The sequence below is a fragment of the Bombina bombina genome, chromosome 5 (assembly GCF_027579735.1).
Source record: "Bombina bombina isolate aBomBom1 chromosome 5, aBomBom1.pri, whole genome shotgun sequence".
In the NCBI taxonomy this organism is placed as follows: Eukaryota; Metazoa; Chordata; class Amphibia; order Anura; family Bombinatoridae; genus Bombina; species Bombina bombina.
Window position 1 is genome coordinate 97,835,345 of NC_069503.1, and position 16,655 is coordinate 97,851,999.

A 16,655-nucleotide genomic window follows, 5' to 3' on the forward strand; every position below is an offset into this window, starting at 1 on the left:
ACCTCATTAGATTGAGGTAAATTCTGGTAAGGGGATCTACATTACAAGAGAATACTTAAGAGAATATTTAAATGGACACTTACTAATCTTGCATTATATTTTGCACTTGATATCCTACAAGACTGTATAATTACGTTTTATTATTTATTTCTTCAATCCTATCCACACAGTTACTATTTTATATGTTTCTTGTTTTAGATGAGGAATCTTTAAGCGCTGTTATACCCTTGTACACATAATATGGCATATACTTTATATTTCTTGTGACACAATAAAGTACTCTGTCCTTCGTATACCCATAGCTGCCAACCATGACATGTCAGTTGAACTGATCACACAATCATTATAGTTCTTACTACCTACACGCACTAACTCCTTTCTGATCCTATTAAACTAGAACTGATATTTTTTAAGTAGGATAAATAAGTGGCACAACTCTGTCAGCCTTCACATTACATATGAACCACTTAGGTTAATTTCTAATTTACCTGGTGCAAATTGATCCTAAGATACCTTTCTCACTTATTACATAATTGTCCACTATCCTAGAGCTGTTCATCACTCCCCTCTGGTCACGCATGCAGGTAAACCTTATGTTTATCTGCATAGAAAAATCCTCTATCTAGATACTTTACAATCTCCTGAAATACAAGTTAAAAATATCTTAAATCAACTTTATATAACCATAGTTTACCACCCCCTTAATGTTGCCTATCTCTAGCTTAAAGAGGTCTATCATAACCTCCTTTGTTCTTGGGGACCTTTCACATTCTAATCAGAACATTTTATTCTATCATCTTGTTATCAGTATAACATAATAAAATAAAATGAGATCTCTCACTAGAGGCTCATGAGTAGTATCCTTTTTTCTAGCATACCCACCGCTATTTTAAAATGCCTTATAAGCTTTGGAGGTCCATAAGTGGCCTCACCAGATGATCGGAGGGTTTAGCATTTTATCGGCATCCTATTTATATACAGTTCTTTTCAGACTTATAGCTTTTACTTTGAAACAGTGAACATTGTTATATTTTATGTTTATAACTATAGCGAGTAATGTGGAAATTTCTCAGTGCTGATGTAGTATTTGTTTTGATACCTTTATCACATTGCAATGATTTATATGATTCATATATTGTTTGTATGCCTCAAGATGCACCTCATTAAAAAAAATCCCATGTCATATGGGGGCTTCCTTTAAATATAATAGTAATACAATAAAAAATAAAAAAACATAGTTAGTTGCAGAGTACAGCAATGCATATGTGTAGTATAAAATAGTCAGAAGAAATATAATTTATCCTAGAAAGATTAAAAAAGTAAGATTAGATAATACTGTTAGTTAACAAACAATAAAAGGGTCAGTTATTAGTATTGACGTATTCAGCTTTGTATCTCATATGTATCTAATAACAGGTTAATATTATTCATCTGTGTGCAACTGAGTTCTGATAAAATTATTCCCATCAATAAAAACATAAAATAAATATTTTAGGACACAACAGAAAAAACATAATTTATGTAAGAACTTACCTGATAAATTCATTTGTTTCATATTGGCAAGAGTCCATGAGCTAGTGACGTATGGGATATACAATCCTACCAGGAGGGGCAAAGTTTCCCAAACCACAAAATGCCTATAAATACACCCCTCACCACACCCACAATTCAGTTTAACGAATAGCCAAGCAGTGGGGTGATAAAGAAAGGAGTAGAAAGCATCAACAAAGGAAATTTGGAAATAATTGTGCTTTATACAAAAAATCATAACCACCCTAAAAAGGGTGGGCCTCATGGATTCTTGCCAATATGAAAGAAATGAATTTATCAGGTAAGTTCTTACATAAATTATGTTTTCTTTCATGTAATTGGCAAGAGTCCATGAGCTAGTGACATATGGGATATCAAGAGTCACTAGAGAGGGAGGGAATAAAATAAAAACAGCCATATACCGCTGAAAAAATTAATCCACAACCCAAAAAAATACGTTTATTTTCATTTTTGAAAGAAAAAAACTTAAATCAAAAGCAGAAGAATCAAACTGAAACAGCTGCCTGAAGAACTTTTATACCAAAAACTGCTTCCGAAGACGCAAATACATAAAAACGGTAGAATTTAGTAAATGTATGCAAAGAGGAACAAGTCGCTGCTTTGCAAATCTGATCAACTGAAGCATCATTCTTAAAAGCCCACGAAGTGGAGACTCATCTTGTAGAATGAGCTATAATTCTCTGAAGCGGGGATTGACCGGACTCCAAATAAGCTTGAAGAATCAAAAGCTTTAACCAAGAGGCCAAGGAAATAGCAGAGGCCTTCTGACCTTTCCTAGGACCAGAAAATAGACTAGAAGTCTTCCTGAAATCTTTAGTAGCTTCAACATAATATTTCAAAGCTCTCACCACATCCAAAGAATGTAAGGATCTTTCCAAAGGATTCTTAGGATTAGGACACAAGGAAGGGACAACAATTTCTCTACTAATGTTGTTAGAATTCACAACCTTAAGGAAAAATTTAAATGAAGTCTGCAAAACCGCCTTATCCTGATGAAAAATCAGAAAAGGAGATTCACAAGAAAGAGCAGATAGCTCAGAAACTCTTCTAGCAGAAGAGATAGCCAAAAGGAACAACACTTTCCAAGAAAGTAGTTTAATGTCCAAAGAATGCATAGGCTCAAATGGAGGAGCCTGTAAAGCCTTCAGAACCAAATTGAGACTCCAAGGAGGAGAAATTGATTTAATGACAGGCTTAATACGAACTAAAGCCTGTACAAAACAGTGTATATCAGGAAGTATAGCAATCTTTCTGTGAAATAAAACAGAAAGAGCGGAGATTTGTCCTTTCAAGGAACTTGCAGACAAACCCTTATCCAAACCATCCTGAAGAAACTGTAAAATTCTAGGAATTCTAAAAGAATGCCAGGAGAATTTATGAGAAGAACACCATGAAATGTAAGTCTTCCAAACTCTATAATAAATCTTCCTAGAGACTGATTTACAAGCTTGTAACATAGTATCAATCACTGAGTCAGAGAAACCTCTATGACTTAGTAGTAAGCGTTCAATTTCCATACCTTCAAATTTAATGAATTGAGATCCTGATGGAAAAACGGACCTTGAGATAGTACATCCGAACCAGATCCGCATACCAAAACCTGTGTGGCCATGCTGGCGCTACCAGCAACACAAATGATTGTTCCATGATGATTTTGGAAATCACTCTTGGAAGGAGAACTAGAGGCGGGAAGATGTAAGCAGGATGATAACACCAAGGAAGTGTCAGCGCATCCACTGCTTCCGCCTGAACATCCCTGGACCTGGACAGGTATCTGGGAAGTTTCTTGTTTAGATGAGAGGCCATGAGATCTATCTCTGGAAGACCCCACATCTGAACAATCTGAGAAAAAATATCTGGATGGAGAGACCACTCCCCTGGATGTAAAGTCTGGCGGCTGAGGTAATCCGCTTCCCCATTGTCTACACCTGGGATATGCACCGCAGAGATTAGACAGGAGCTGGATTCCGCCCAAACAAGTATTCGAGATACTTCTTTCATAGCTTGGGGACTGTGAGTCCCACCCTGATGATTGACATATGCTACTGTTGTGATAATGTCTGTCTGAAAACAAATGAACGGTTCTCTCTTTAACAGAGGCCAAAACTGAAGAGCTCTGAGAATTGCACGGAGTTCTAAAATATTTATTGGAAATCTCCCCTCTTTTTTTTTTTTTAATTTCTTTTTATTATTTTCAATCAATACGTACAGAAAAGAAGATGAATAACAAAAAATAGACATAAATTGTGGAGACACAGCTCCAATTTGTTCGCAACTTGTCTAGGAGACGCAGCTCCAGGTTGAAAATAAACAATTTCTAAACATCATTTAACCATTATACTGTCTAATTCTACATTGTACCTTACGCTTTCCTTTCTATTATATTCTCTATCAATCATATATCTTATAGACTTTTCAATAGCGAAACATTGTTATGGCATAACTTCCAGCTTATCTTCCGCCCTCATAACCACTCTTCTCTAAGCCTACTCTCCATTATGTAGGCGGTGTTTTCAAATCTAGTGATTAATTCACTTTGTGTGTCCCTATCTTGTATCTTAATCCAGAATTCCCATTTTTCAAAGAACCTTTTTACATTTACCTCCAAATTATACCAGATATCATGTTGTTCAATCAAGAATTGTTTATGCACTATATTTTTTAGGGCGTTCAATGTTGGTGCTCGTTCATTCTTCCACCCCTTTAAAATAAGATTCCTACTTATTATAATTAGCATTGAGAAAAAAGGTTTAGAGTGTATGACTTCAGTTTTTTTAAAATTCAGGAATATAACATGGTCTGCTTGTAATATTAATTGTTCACTGCATATTTTATTAGCCCAATAAATTACCATTTTCCAGAATCGTTGCAGTTTAGGGCATGTCCATATGCAGTGGATCAAGTTAGCTTTAATTCCGCTGCATTTTTTACATTTATACCCATTGAGATCCTTCCCCCATTTAGACATTGTTTCAGGTGTAATATATGTCATCCATATAATTTTAATATGTTGTTCGCGTAGTGTAGCTGCTAACGTAGCCTTCTCAATCCTTCCTATACTTTTTAAAATAATCTGTGGGTTCAGGTCGGGAAAATACATATCTTTCCATTTTGATGTGATTTTCTCCACATATTTCTCATATTCTGTATGTTTTATAATATTGTATAATAGAGATATTGAGAACTTGTTATTTTTATATGCATTATAGACTGGCGTCAGGGATGAGTGATCCCATTTTTTCCCATGTAATCTTATCAATTTCGAGCAATAGTCTCTAATTTGTAAGTATGCGTAATAGTGCTCCTTCTTGCATTGAAATTTATCCTGCATTTCCCTGAATTCCATAATCCTTACGTTATCTCCTTCTCTATTTATTATTTGCGTCATATTAATTAAGCCATACTCTTCCCATTCTACCCCAATGTTTGTTAAAAAGCCTAGTTGGAAATCTTGGTTCCCTCTGATTGGGAGAAAATGTGATACTGCAAATCTTATATTCAGCTTATTGCAGATTTTGTGCCATGCTATTATTGGGTCTTTAAATAAATTAATTCTCTTAATATATATGGGGAGTTTATTAGTTTCTAAGTGGACTATATTCCTTAAGTACAGGGGTTTGACTATTTGAGATTCTATATCCAATATGGAGAAGTGTCCTATGTCTAGAAGCCAGTCTACAGCGATTTTTCCTACTGCCACTAGGTTATATAGAGTAATGTCAGGTAGGGCCATTCCCATTCGATTCTTTGGGAGTGTTAGTTTCCCATGATTTAGCCTTATTTTTTTTTTCCCCCATAAATATGTTCTAATAGATGTACTTATTTTCTTCCTTTCTGTACTTTTCAAAAGTAGGGGGATGTTTTGAAAAATATATAATAAGCGTGGTAGTGCCACCATTTTTAATAAGTTTATCTTCCCATATAGGGATAAGGGGAGGGTTTCCCAGTGTTTCAGAGTTTCGGCAAATTTTTTGACAGCTTCTTTTATATTTAATGTGTATATTTCCTCTGGATCTGCTGAAAATTTTAGGCCCAGATAAGTTAAAGTATGTTTTACTTCTTTAAAAGTTTGAGTATCTGAGTCTTTTGTTTTATGCACCCATAGTACTTCTGATTTATTTTTATTAATTTTATAACCAGAGAATGCTCCGAATTCATCCACTATTTGACATATTTGTTTAAAGTTTCTATGGGACTGTTTAGTAAAAATTAGCAGATCATCTGCATATACTGCTAGTTTGATTTCCTTCCCTCGTAAACTTATTCCTGGAATCTTAGATCTAAGTATATTAAGTAGTGGTTCCAGGGCTAAATTAAAAATTAAGGGGGACAGAGGGCATCCTTGTCTAGTTCCTCTTAAAAGTGGAAAGTGCCTCGTTTTTTCTTTATTTATAATTAGAGTAGCTTGGGATTTTTTATATAATAGTTCAATCATGTTATATGAATTTCCAGAGAATCCGAATTTCTCTAAAGTTGTAAATATGTGGTCCCACACTATAGAATCGAACGCTTTGTGCGCATCCAGCGCTATTATAGAGAGGTCTTCCTCACTTATTTTCTTATTACATTTTTTGTTATACCAGACATCTGCCAGTGTTATATACAATTTCCTTAAATTAATGTTAGATGAGCGTCCTTTCATAAAACCTGTTTGGTCCTGATGGACCACCTCCCCGAGTATGACTTGTATTCTTTTAGCTATAATACTTGTAATCAATTTATAATCAGTATTTAATAATGATATTGGTCTATACGACTCTATTATTTGTGGATCTTTCCCTGGTTTTGGTATAATAATTATCGCAGATTCATTAAAATCTGTGGAGGGCATAAGTTGCCCTGTCCAGAACTTATTAAGTAATAATGTTATTGTGGGTGTGATTTCTGCAATCAGAATTTTGTAGAACTCGGGGGGGTAGTCCATCAGGACCAGCAGCCTTATTACTAGCTAAGTTTCTAATAGTTTGTGCTACTTCCTCCTCAGAAATCATTTCATTAAGTTTATTTAGCTGGGTTGTATTAATTTTTGGGACCGTTACTGTTTTCCAAAACTGTTCTTTTATATTCTTATCTATAGGAAATGATAAGTAAAGCTTTGAGAAATATTCATAAAATGTTTCTTGGATCTCTTTAGGGTCGGTTACCACCCTACTCCCTATTTTTAGCCCAGATATAAACTTGCTTTTCTTTTGATTATTACTTATTTGGGCCAGAAATCTTCCGGCCTTATTACCAAATCTGTAAAACTTTGCACATCTTTTCATATCCTCCTTAATTTCATTTTGGGTAAGAAAATTATCCCTATTCTGTTTTGCCAAAACGTATTTTTCCCAGTTCAACTTTGATCTATTATCTAGGAATTTAGTATATGCATTAGTTAAGGCTTTAGTTACTTGTTGTTTTTTATAATTTAATTTTTTTTTCATCTTAATTACGAAAGAGGTAATCTCTCCCCTAAGTACTGCTTTCGCAGTATTCCAATATATATTGGTTCTATTCCAGTAGCTATTATTAAATCTATCATATTCCTTCCATTTTTCTTTCAAAAAGCTTATGAATTTAGGATTATTTAGTAAATATTTTGGGAAAAAGAATGAACCTGGTTGTTTCATAGGGGGTATGTTAAAGGTGATGCTAATGGGGGCGTGGTCTGATAATGTAATTTGCTCTATCTTGGCTTCTTGTATCGGATTGATCAAGCTTTCCGATACCAAGAAGATGTCTATTCTTGAAAGTGAATGTTTAGTTTTGGAAAGACATGTAAATTCCCTCCCATCTGGGTTCTTAATCCTCCAGATATCCTGTACATTTAAATCTTTTTTTAAATTTTTAAGTATTATGCTTTCCCCCATATTCCTTTGACCTCTCACATCCTTTATTTTACTTCCCCCACTTACTTTCTGTCTATCCAGGAGTAAATTTGGGGTAAGGTTAAAATCTCCTCCAATTATTAGTTTTTTATCTGAATATATCATCAGTTGGTCTCTTATCTCCCGCCAGAATTCTGGATCCTCGCTATTAGGGCCGTATATATTACAGAGTATATACTCCTTGCCTTGAATTACAGCTGTCAAAATGATATACCTTTCCTCTTTATCTAGTATTATCTTGCTAATAGTGTATTCTAGCGTCTTGCTAAATAAAATGGCTACTCCTCTTTTCCTTGAACTACATGGGGTAAAAATTACTTCCTTTATCCAACCCCCCTTTAATTTCGCTGCTTCCTCGCTTTTTAAGTGTGTTTCTTGAAGGAAGATTATCTGGGCTCCCAGTTTCTTTACATGCTTCAATACAGACTTCCTTTTAATAGGTGAAGTAATTCCACCTATATTCCATTATATAATTTTGAGAGACATTTTACTCTATTTGAGTGATAGTTTAAAAATAAATCTTTTAATCTTGGGCATCTAGCCCAGTAATAAAACCAGCATTCCTGCTTCAAGAAATAAAGACTCAAAAAAAAAGAAAGAAAGCGGGCCCACTGCCTGCCTGTACCCGCTTGTAAGACCCTCTGTCTACCAACTATCCTCACATTATACTTTTTCATTGCCATGATTATTTTCTAAAAAAGATTTTACTTCTGCCTCTTCTGTAAACAATTTGTTGCCCTCTTTCAATTGTATATTTATCTTTGCTGGGTATAGTAACCTGGCTTTCCAGCCCATTTGAATAAGCTTCGTGCAGTATGGTGCCATAATGCGTCTTTTATTGGAGGTTTCTATTGAATAATCATTAAATAATAATAATTTTTTCCCTTTATACATTAATTCGTTATTTAGTTTCCTATATGCGTTGAACATTGCTATCTTATCCTGAAAATTTAACATCTTCATGATAACTGCTCTGTTAAGATTCTCTCCTTGTGTTGTTTTTTTGACTGGGCCTATTCTGTGAATTCTTTCTACTATAATTGTAGATTCAGCTCTATCAATTTTTAGCATATGCAGTAATTCCCTCTCTGCGAACTCCTAGAGTTCTCTATCTGTTATGCTTTCTGGTAAGCCGATTAACCTAATGTTGTTCCGCCTTGTGCGGTTCTCCAAGTCTTCCAGTTTTGCTTTAATTGCTTCTAGTTGTGTTGACATATTTTGTGTTATCTGGTCCTTTTGTAGCTCTCTATCTTCGATATCTGATACCCTCTGTTCTACATGGCTAATCCTTGTCGCAAAATATTTAACTTCGTTGGAGAGTTCATTTATACTATGTTGTATAGAATCAAATTTTGGAGAGAAGAGTGCATTTAATTGCCTAACTAAATCTTCATTATTATGTGCAGTGTTTTCTTCTACATCCTCCAGAACCTCTAAATTAGATTTGTTACTTTTTTTATCTTGATTTTTATTCCTGGATGACATTGTGGGTGATTTTAACTTATTTTTAGATATATATTTATCCATCAATCTATGTGTAAAGTCTTGTGCCTGTATCTATGTGTATATATTTAATTGTGAAATATCAAGTGTTTTTTAAGTATTATGTCCTAGTGAACTAATTTTACCCCGTGTTTTAAGTGCTTTATTGGGGGGGGGAAAAAAAAAAAAAAAGGTGTCTGAGTGCCTACCTACTACCCTTTCCTTCTCTCGTATTAATGTTCTATTGCTTCTTTCTTTTGTTTTACATATTACTTCAAAAAGCTACTTACATTAGTACCACCTTGTCAATCTTTTGTATATATTTCTTTATTATACTCTAGGCACTATTACTCCAATAGCGAGTTCCCTTGCTGCTGTTTACTATAAGTTCCAATTCTGTTTCCACTGTATAATCAGAGATAATGCTTCTCTAAACTATGAAAAGAGGGGCCCATGTACGAGTAAAGAGAGCCTTAAATATCAGTATATACAATATTCAGCGAATTCCTGATTTAAATGTGTACCCTTTCATAAACACTCCATTTACTCTTAGTTTCTCTGGTAAAGAGTTATCCTGTTGTTATTAGCTATTAATTCCAGACACTTTTTCAATTTAGATCTAAGCTTATTGAACTTATACATACAGGCATGCTGATCTAGTCAAAGAAATTATGCCAATTATCTTATACCAGTCTGAAAAAGGATAGCCAAAGAGGGAGAGTCAAAGCAAGACCAACCAGAAAGAGAGAGCATAAAAAAAGAAAAGAAAAGAAAGAGAAAGAGGACCAATATGTCCAGAGTTTTTATATATGTATATCCCTCCAACGTTAATCAATTTCCCCCCTTCCTATCACATCAAGTATATTAATGTATATGAGATTACAATCATAGTTAAAAACAGCCATAAAATAATATTTCAAAACAAGTAAGAAAAAGATATGAGGGAACCCATAGAGATTCACACGAAATTATTGCGCCCTTGACATTATCATCTCTTTAAAGTGTATGGTATATGATATGCTTCTTAAATCTTTAAATTGTTCAGTGTTCAATTTCAAGCTTCTTTCTTTCTCTTTTTCCTTATAAAACTTATTGCAATTTTTATCAGCCAGTTATGTTTTTAATATTCCTAGATGCAGCTTTTTAATTGTCCCAGTCAGTAAATTATGATCTGTTTTGTATTCCTTTTGATTGCAGGGTATTTACTCAGCTTATCTTCTGATCAGATCTTATGAGATATATATAGGAAGATAGGGGGAAAGAAAGCGACCCAAAAAAAAAAAGAACAGATGCTTTCCAAATCAAACCCCGATTTTTACTGCTGGAGATTTCCATTAGGGTAAAGGCAGAGGAGATATTTTAACTGTTAACTTCAGTATGTCCCTTTAATACTCAGCAAGAGGAGGAAATTCTGTTCCACCTTTCTTTACATTCAGATTATCTTAAGGGGACAGCTGCCTTGTCTTGTAAAATCCTTAAATATAGAGACTGTTTTTTTTGCATTTTAATCGTAAGAGTCCATTCAAATCATTCATTAGTCAGACTACTTTGTTTAGCTCCAGTGAATATAGGCCCACTTTATATGTAGATTACAACACCGGTGTTCTTTCCTTTTCCTTAATAAAAGTTTAAATGGCTTATGTGTTAACTTTAGCCAGTGTGCTGGTGCAGGACAGACTATTTATGGCAGTTCCAGTATGTTCTTTGACCTCTTATCAGTGTTCATTAGCAAGCCGAAGCGAGATTCTGTTAAAGGTGTTTTAACAATTTTAACGGTGTGCCTTCAACTCTGGGCCCTACATATAGCAGGTAATCCCTCTATCCACTCCTAAGGATTATCCACCCAGGTTGCCCCTTCTGTTTATCTTCACCGGCCTTTACAAAGCCTTTTATCTGCTTTGATCTCAGTTACCCTTTTAAACAATTGTATTACTTTAAACCGGGTACTTATCTGGTTGTTGTTTTCCAATGTTCGCCATCCAAGTCTGTCCCCGTTTCCCTTTACACAGCTGTGTGCCTGCACTGCTGATCCAATTTCCAGCTTTACTTGACGGCGGGTTTGTCAGAGTTCCCTGCTGGAGCTTGTCCGCTGATCTTTATACCTCGGGAACCTGTGCGTGTCCGAAGGGCTTACTTCAACCAAGTGATACCCTGGCGTCCTCTGCCCACGTGGAGGAGGGGGAACTTTAGCACGGTGCGCTGAGGATTGTAACGATATGTACAGTGCCTCCCCCTCGTGCTCTCCGACCAGACACCTGGACACCTGAGTATCTCTCCAATTCGTTAGGTCTCGGCGTGTATCCGGGACCGCCTAGAGAGATATACCCCTGGAGCTTGGCTTGTAGCTGATGCTTCGATGCAGACGCGTACTGCTTGCCTGCTGCGTGACCGCTTCCGCCGGAAGTCAGTCGGAAATCTCCCCTCTTGAGATTTCCAAACACCTTGTGCTGTCAGAGATCCTCAAACAGCTCCCCAACCTGAAAGACTCGCATCTGTTGTGATCACAGTCCAGGTTGGCTGAACAAAAGCAGCTTATTAGTGAAAAACAATTAAGAGTGAGTGCACCTATTGGATTGAGACAGCTCAACCCTAATATACAGTTGTTCCTTCAAACAACTGTGAGGGATCGATGGGGTAAAAGAAAACAGGTGAGGGGAGCTGTGTGTATTTCAATACATATATATGTGTGTAATCGTGACCTATAGATGAGCTTCTCGTGTTAATTTTTGATTTTTCTGCAATATATATTGCACTAAGAAATGGGTGAACAAATAGGTGAAAAATAATGGAGGTATGACTATAAGAGGTTAAAAAACAGAATATTTAATTGTTGTAATTAAAAAAACACAATATTTGACTGGATTATAAGTTCTGACTTGATTAAGTTAGTGGTAAAGAGCTCTATTACCTTGAGGAAAATAGTATAGTTAAAATATCTTGAAGTTAAAATGACATTACATTCATACTATAGTATTCAAAGCATTTGATAAGAACAAAAATAAAGGTAAAAATAATTGTCGTGGAAGGTGGAAGTAAATGTTCATCTGATGATTTGCATGTATCTTTTGATGTGACTTTAAGTGGAAAAGTAATTACTCACAGTTTGCATGAAAAATTTTCTAAGGTGTCTGATTGGTTGGAACAGACAAGCCTTTATGTGAATGAGATAATATATTCCGCTGTAATTTTGACTAAAATTCTTTAAAACTTGTAGATCAAGATTGTAGATGAGGATAACAAATACTTGATGGTAAAGATGCTGAAACTGTTTACCTATACTGGGTTTGCTGGAGTTTCAGTTGTTGGTATAACTTGGTTCCGTTTGCTGAAACTGTTTACCTAAACTTGGTTTGCAGGAGTTTCAGTTGTTGGTATAACTTGGTTATATAAACTGTTTACCTTATATTGGTTTGCTGGAGTTTCTAGTTGTCTAGTTGCATGGGGTGTTCTCTGTATTGTTGTTTAGAACCGTTTGAACAATTCTTTTTGTAGGCGTCTGTTGTTGCTGAAACTATATACTCTCCCAGGGTTTGCTGGAGTTTCAGTTGCTGGTAGTTGATCTATAGTGAAACTGTTTACCTTAAAGTGGTTTGCAGGAGTTTCAGATCAACTGGTAATTATAAAGAAATTTTCTTGACAGTTGCTGGAGCTGTTTACCTTTTTCAAGGTTTGCTGGAGCTTCAGGTATGGTTAGTGGGTTTTTCTTATTCAGTCCTGGGTAGTCTTAGATGCAGACTTGAGTTGTTGGAGTGCACACTAGGGGCAAATCTACGCGTTTCGGCCTGAGCCTTTATCAAGATGCCCAAGGTGTGCTGGTCTTATGTTTTTAAAGGTGTAGGCGTGATTTCATTGGAGCAATTTGAAATCTGGATCAGCCTATCAGCAAAGTAATTTGAAACTACATTGTTTTTCATCAATTAAGACCTAGATTAGATTCATACTGTTGATATAGGGTTTTTTAAAAAGAACCTTAGTTTAACTTAAACTTTAGAATAATTGAAAAATTGATAGTGAAACTAAAAAATGGATAACAATAATAAAAAAAGATAATAAAAATATATTGATAATTTAAATACACATTTTTGGAATGTATGTAATTTTTTTTTTTTAATGCAAAATTTTAAGCAAAGGGGATATCACAACAATTAGATATTTGTTGCCTCTTGTTTTTGGGAGTTAAAACGTTTTTTTACAGAAATCGTTTTTAAAATTGATTGTGCGTGTCTATTTTCATTGATACAATATTTTTATTGTTACATTCTTTTCTTTGATATATTATTTTTGTTGGACAATTTAGTAAATGTACCATTGCTTTAATTTGGTAGCAGTCCTATTTAGATTTTATAGACTTATATTGGTCTCCCTCTGTGTTTATATCTTTAAGTTCTAGTAAGGAAAGATCTTATGTTCTAGTATAGAAAGATATTATTTAGAGAGGAGTTTTTGCTTATTATATATGTGAGGATCAATTTGTATAGTACAGTGTATTTTACCTAAAAATAAATTTTTACAATTTTTTTCTTTAAATGTATAATTTGTGATTTATAGTGCAGATTGGTATTTCGCTATTGGCTGGTTATGTTAAATAAGAAAATTGAGATCAAATTCCATGTTTAGTCCGTGGGGGTGTAGAGTTTTAAAGGAGTGGATATATTCTGCTTCTTTTCTCAGAAGTAGATTTTCTATGTTTCCCCCTCTTGGATTTAAAATGATTTTTTGAACTCCCCAATATTTCATATGTCTAGTATTGCCATTATGGCATTCTGTAAAGTGTTTGTATAGAATTGTGTTAGTGGCTTTATGCTCAATGTGATGTAGATGTTCTCTAATGCGATCTCTTAGCATTCGACTCATTTGGCCAAAGTATTGATGGCCACATAAGCATTGTATGCAATAAATTACATTTTTATCTGAGCAACGGATAATTTCTTTAATGTTAATATATTGTTTAGTGTTGTTTGATTGCAGAGATTTAATTTTTGTACTGTGTTTGCATGATTTGCAAGTTGGACAGGGGAAGAAGCCTTCCACTTTTTTGTTCAGGATGTTTTTAGTGCCTTGGGTGTTTCTTTCTTTATTTTTAAATTCGCTGGGAGAAAGAATATTTTTAAGATTTTTAGCTTTTTTAAAAATGATATCTGGTCTGTTTTTTAATTTGTGTCCTATAATCTGGTCTTGTTTTATGTAGTGCCAGTGTTTATTTAAGATTTTTCTGATCTCTTGATGCTGAGAATTGTATTGTGTTATGAAGGGTATGAAGAGGGGGTCTTCCTCTCTGTTGACATGATCCTTTTTTATTTTTGGTTTTAAAATTTGATCTCTATTCATTTCAAGGACTCCCATTTTGTTTTTTTCTAGAAATTGTGGATCATATTTCTTTTCTTGAAATCTTTGTGTTAGTATTTCTGATTGTGTTGTATAATGATTTATGTCTGAGCAATTTTTTCTGATTCTAATATATTGATTTTTTGGAATATTTGTTTTCCATTTCGGTAAATGACAGCTGTCATTGTGAATGTAATTATTGGCATCAGTTTTTTTGAAAAAAGTTTTAGTGGTGATTTCATTATTTACTATTTGTATTTCTATGTCAAGAAAGTGGATATTATTGGTGCTTGATTCGTGTGTGAAACTAAGGCCTAATGAATTGCTATTTATATCTTCTATGAATAGTTCGAGAAATTCTGGTTCCCCTTTCCAAATAAGGAACAGGTCGTCTATATATCTGTAATATTGCACAAGGTTCGCCCCCTAGGGACTTGAATTAATGTATTTGTTTTCAAAGTATCCCATAAATAAATTAGCATAACTGGGGGCGAACCTTGTGCCCATTGCAGTCCCTTTTTGTTGTAAGAAAATGTCTTTATTAAAGAAAAAAGAATTATTGTGAAGTATGAAGTGTACACAGTTTAAAATAAATTTGTTTTGTTCTATGTTGAGGTCTGGGTCTCTATCCAGAAAAAATTTGGTAGCTTCTAAACCTTTTTTATGGTCTATATTTGTATATAGCGAATTGACATCGCATGTTACCAGGAGATAATTATTTTTCCAAGAAATTGTTTTTAGAATATTCAATAGTTGTGTAGAATCTTTGAGGTATGAGGGTAAGTGTGTGACATATGTTTGTAGAAAGAAATCGACGTACTGAGAGAGATTGGAAGTGAGAGATCCTATACCAGATATAATAGGGCGTCCTGGGGGTCTTTTGAGGTCTTTGTGAATTTTGGGAAGTATATAAAAAGTTGGGGTGATGGGGTTTTTGATATTCAGAAAGTCAAATTCATTTTTAGTGAGTAATCCTATGTCTGAGGCTTCTTTTAGAAGTGTCTCCAATTTTTGAATTTGATTTTTTATGGGGTTTGATCTGAGTTTTTTATACGTCACTTCGTCTTCTAAGAGTCTATAGGACTCTTCTAAATAATAAGTCGTGTCCATAAGCACGATCCCACCACCCTTGTCAGCCGGCTTAATGGTGACGTCAGGGTTGATTTTTAGGTCTTTAATAATTTTGAGTTCTTTTTGAGTCATGTTCCAATTTATGTATTTATTTTCATCAATTTTATCAATGTCTTGTTTTACCATTTTTTCGAAGAGTTTAATAGGTTCACTTTTTTCATTTGTTGGATAAAAGGTAGAAGTAGCTTTTAGATTTGTATGTTTATATCTAGATTCATTTTCTTTGAGGATTTTGTTTTCTACAGGATTCTTGATAAAATATCTTTTTAAAGTAAGCTTTCGAATAAATTGATTTATGTTTATTAGAGTATCAAATTTATTTAGTTTACATGAGGGTGCAAAGGATAGGCCTTTATTGAGTGCTGCTTCTTGTAGTGGATTTAAAGGGTATTTGCTAATGTTAAATACTCCAGTGTTAGTTATTTTTGTCTCTTTGGGGTGTTGTCTAGATTGTCTTCTATTCCTCCTGCCTCTAATCCTCTTTTGCTTCTTATGATTCTTTGTGGGAGGATATGATGTGTATTGTTTTTTGATGTACCTTCCCCTTGAGGGGCATTCTCTAAAAAAACTTCCTGTTGTGTGTGGTGGGGTGCAGGTGACCTATTGGTTTCATGTTCTAGAGCTTGAAATCTATTTCTAGTTGGTATTCTCCAATTGGATTGATAATCACTTTGGTTATTGTGGTTGTTTCTGGAATGGCCTTGATATGGGCCTTTGTCTGTGTGGGAATTGAACTGTCTGTATTGGTGATTCCTTAAATAATTTTGTTTTTGATCTTGGTCATATCTGTCTCTATAGGAGGAATAATTATTAGTTTGAGGGTAGGAATCATTGTAATTTCTCCTATGTGGATATTCTCTGTTTTGAGCATGGTCTCTATTATTGTGATATGTGTAATTTGAGGAGTAGTTTCTTTGTGATCTCATTTCTTGTCTCTTATAGTTGAAAGAATGTTCATCTTGTGTTTTGCGGTCAGTATAATAATTCTCCTGATGATAATTGTTTTCTGGGTTTCTATTCATGTATGTATGATTTTGCTGTTTATATGGTTGTTCGTCTTTGTGTCTGTATGATACATAGTGGTTTGTTTGCTTTCTTTGTACTGTGTTATTGGATGTGGTGGCTATGGTTTGTTTGGTGTTTTGTTGATTATTTTTACCAAATATGAAAGATCTGTCTTTTTTATGAGCATGGGAAGGTGTCAGATTGTCATTGTTTTCTACAATAGGATTAGTTTCTATAGGTATATCTGTGATGTCATTGTCTGAATAATCTTCTAAATCTCTGTTGTATTTA

General features: G+C 34.5%; 1 protein-coding gene across 1 annotated transcript in view; it reads left to right on the plus strand.

Moving 5' to 3' along the window:
* Nucleotides 1-16,655, plus strand: part of LOC128661354 (zinc finger protein 585B-like) — a 93,692-nt gene that overhangs the window by 40,263 nt on the left and 36,774 nt on the right. The window lies entirely within an intron of this gene.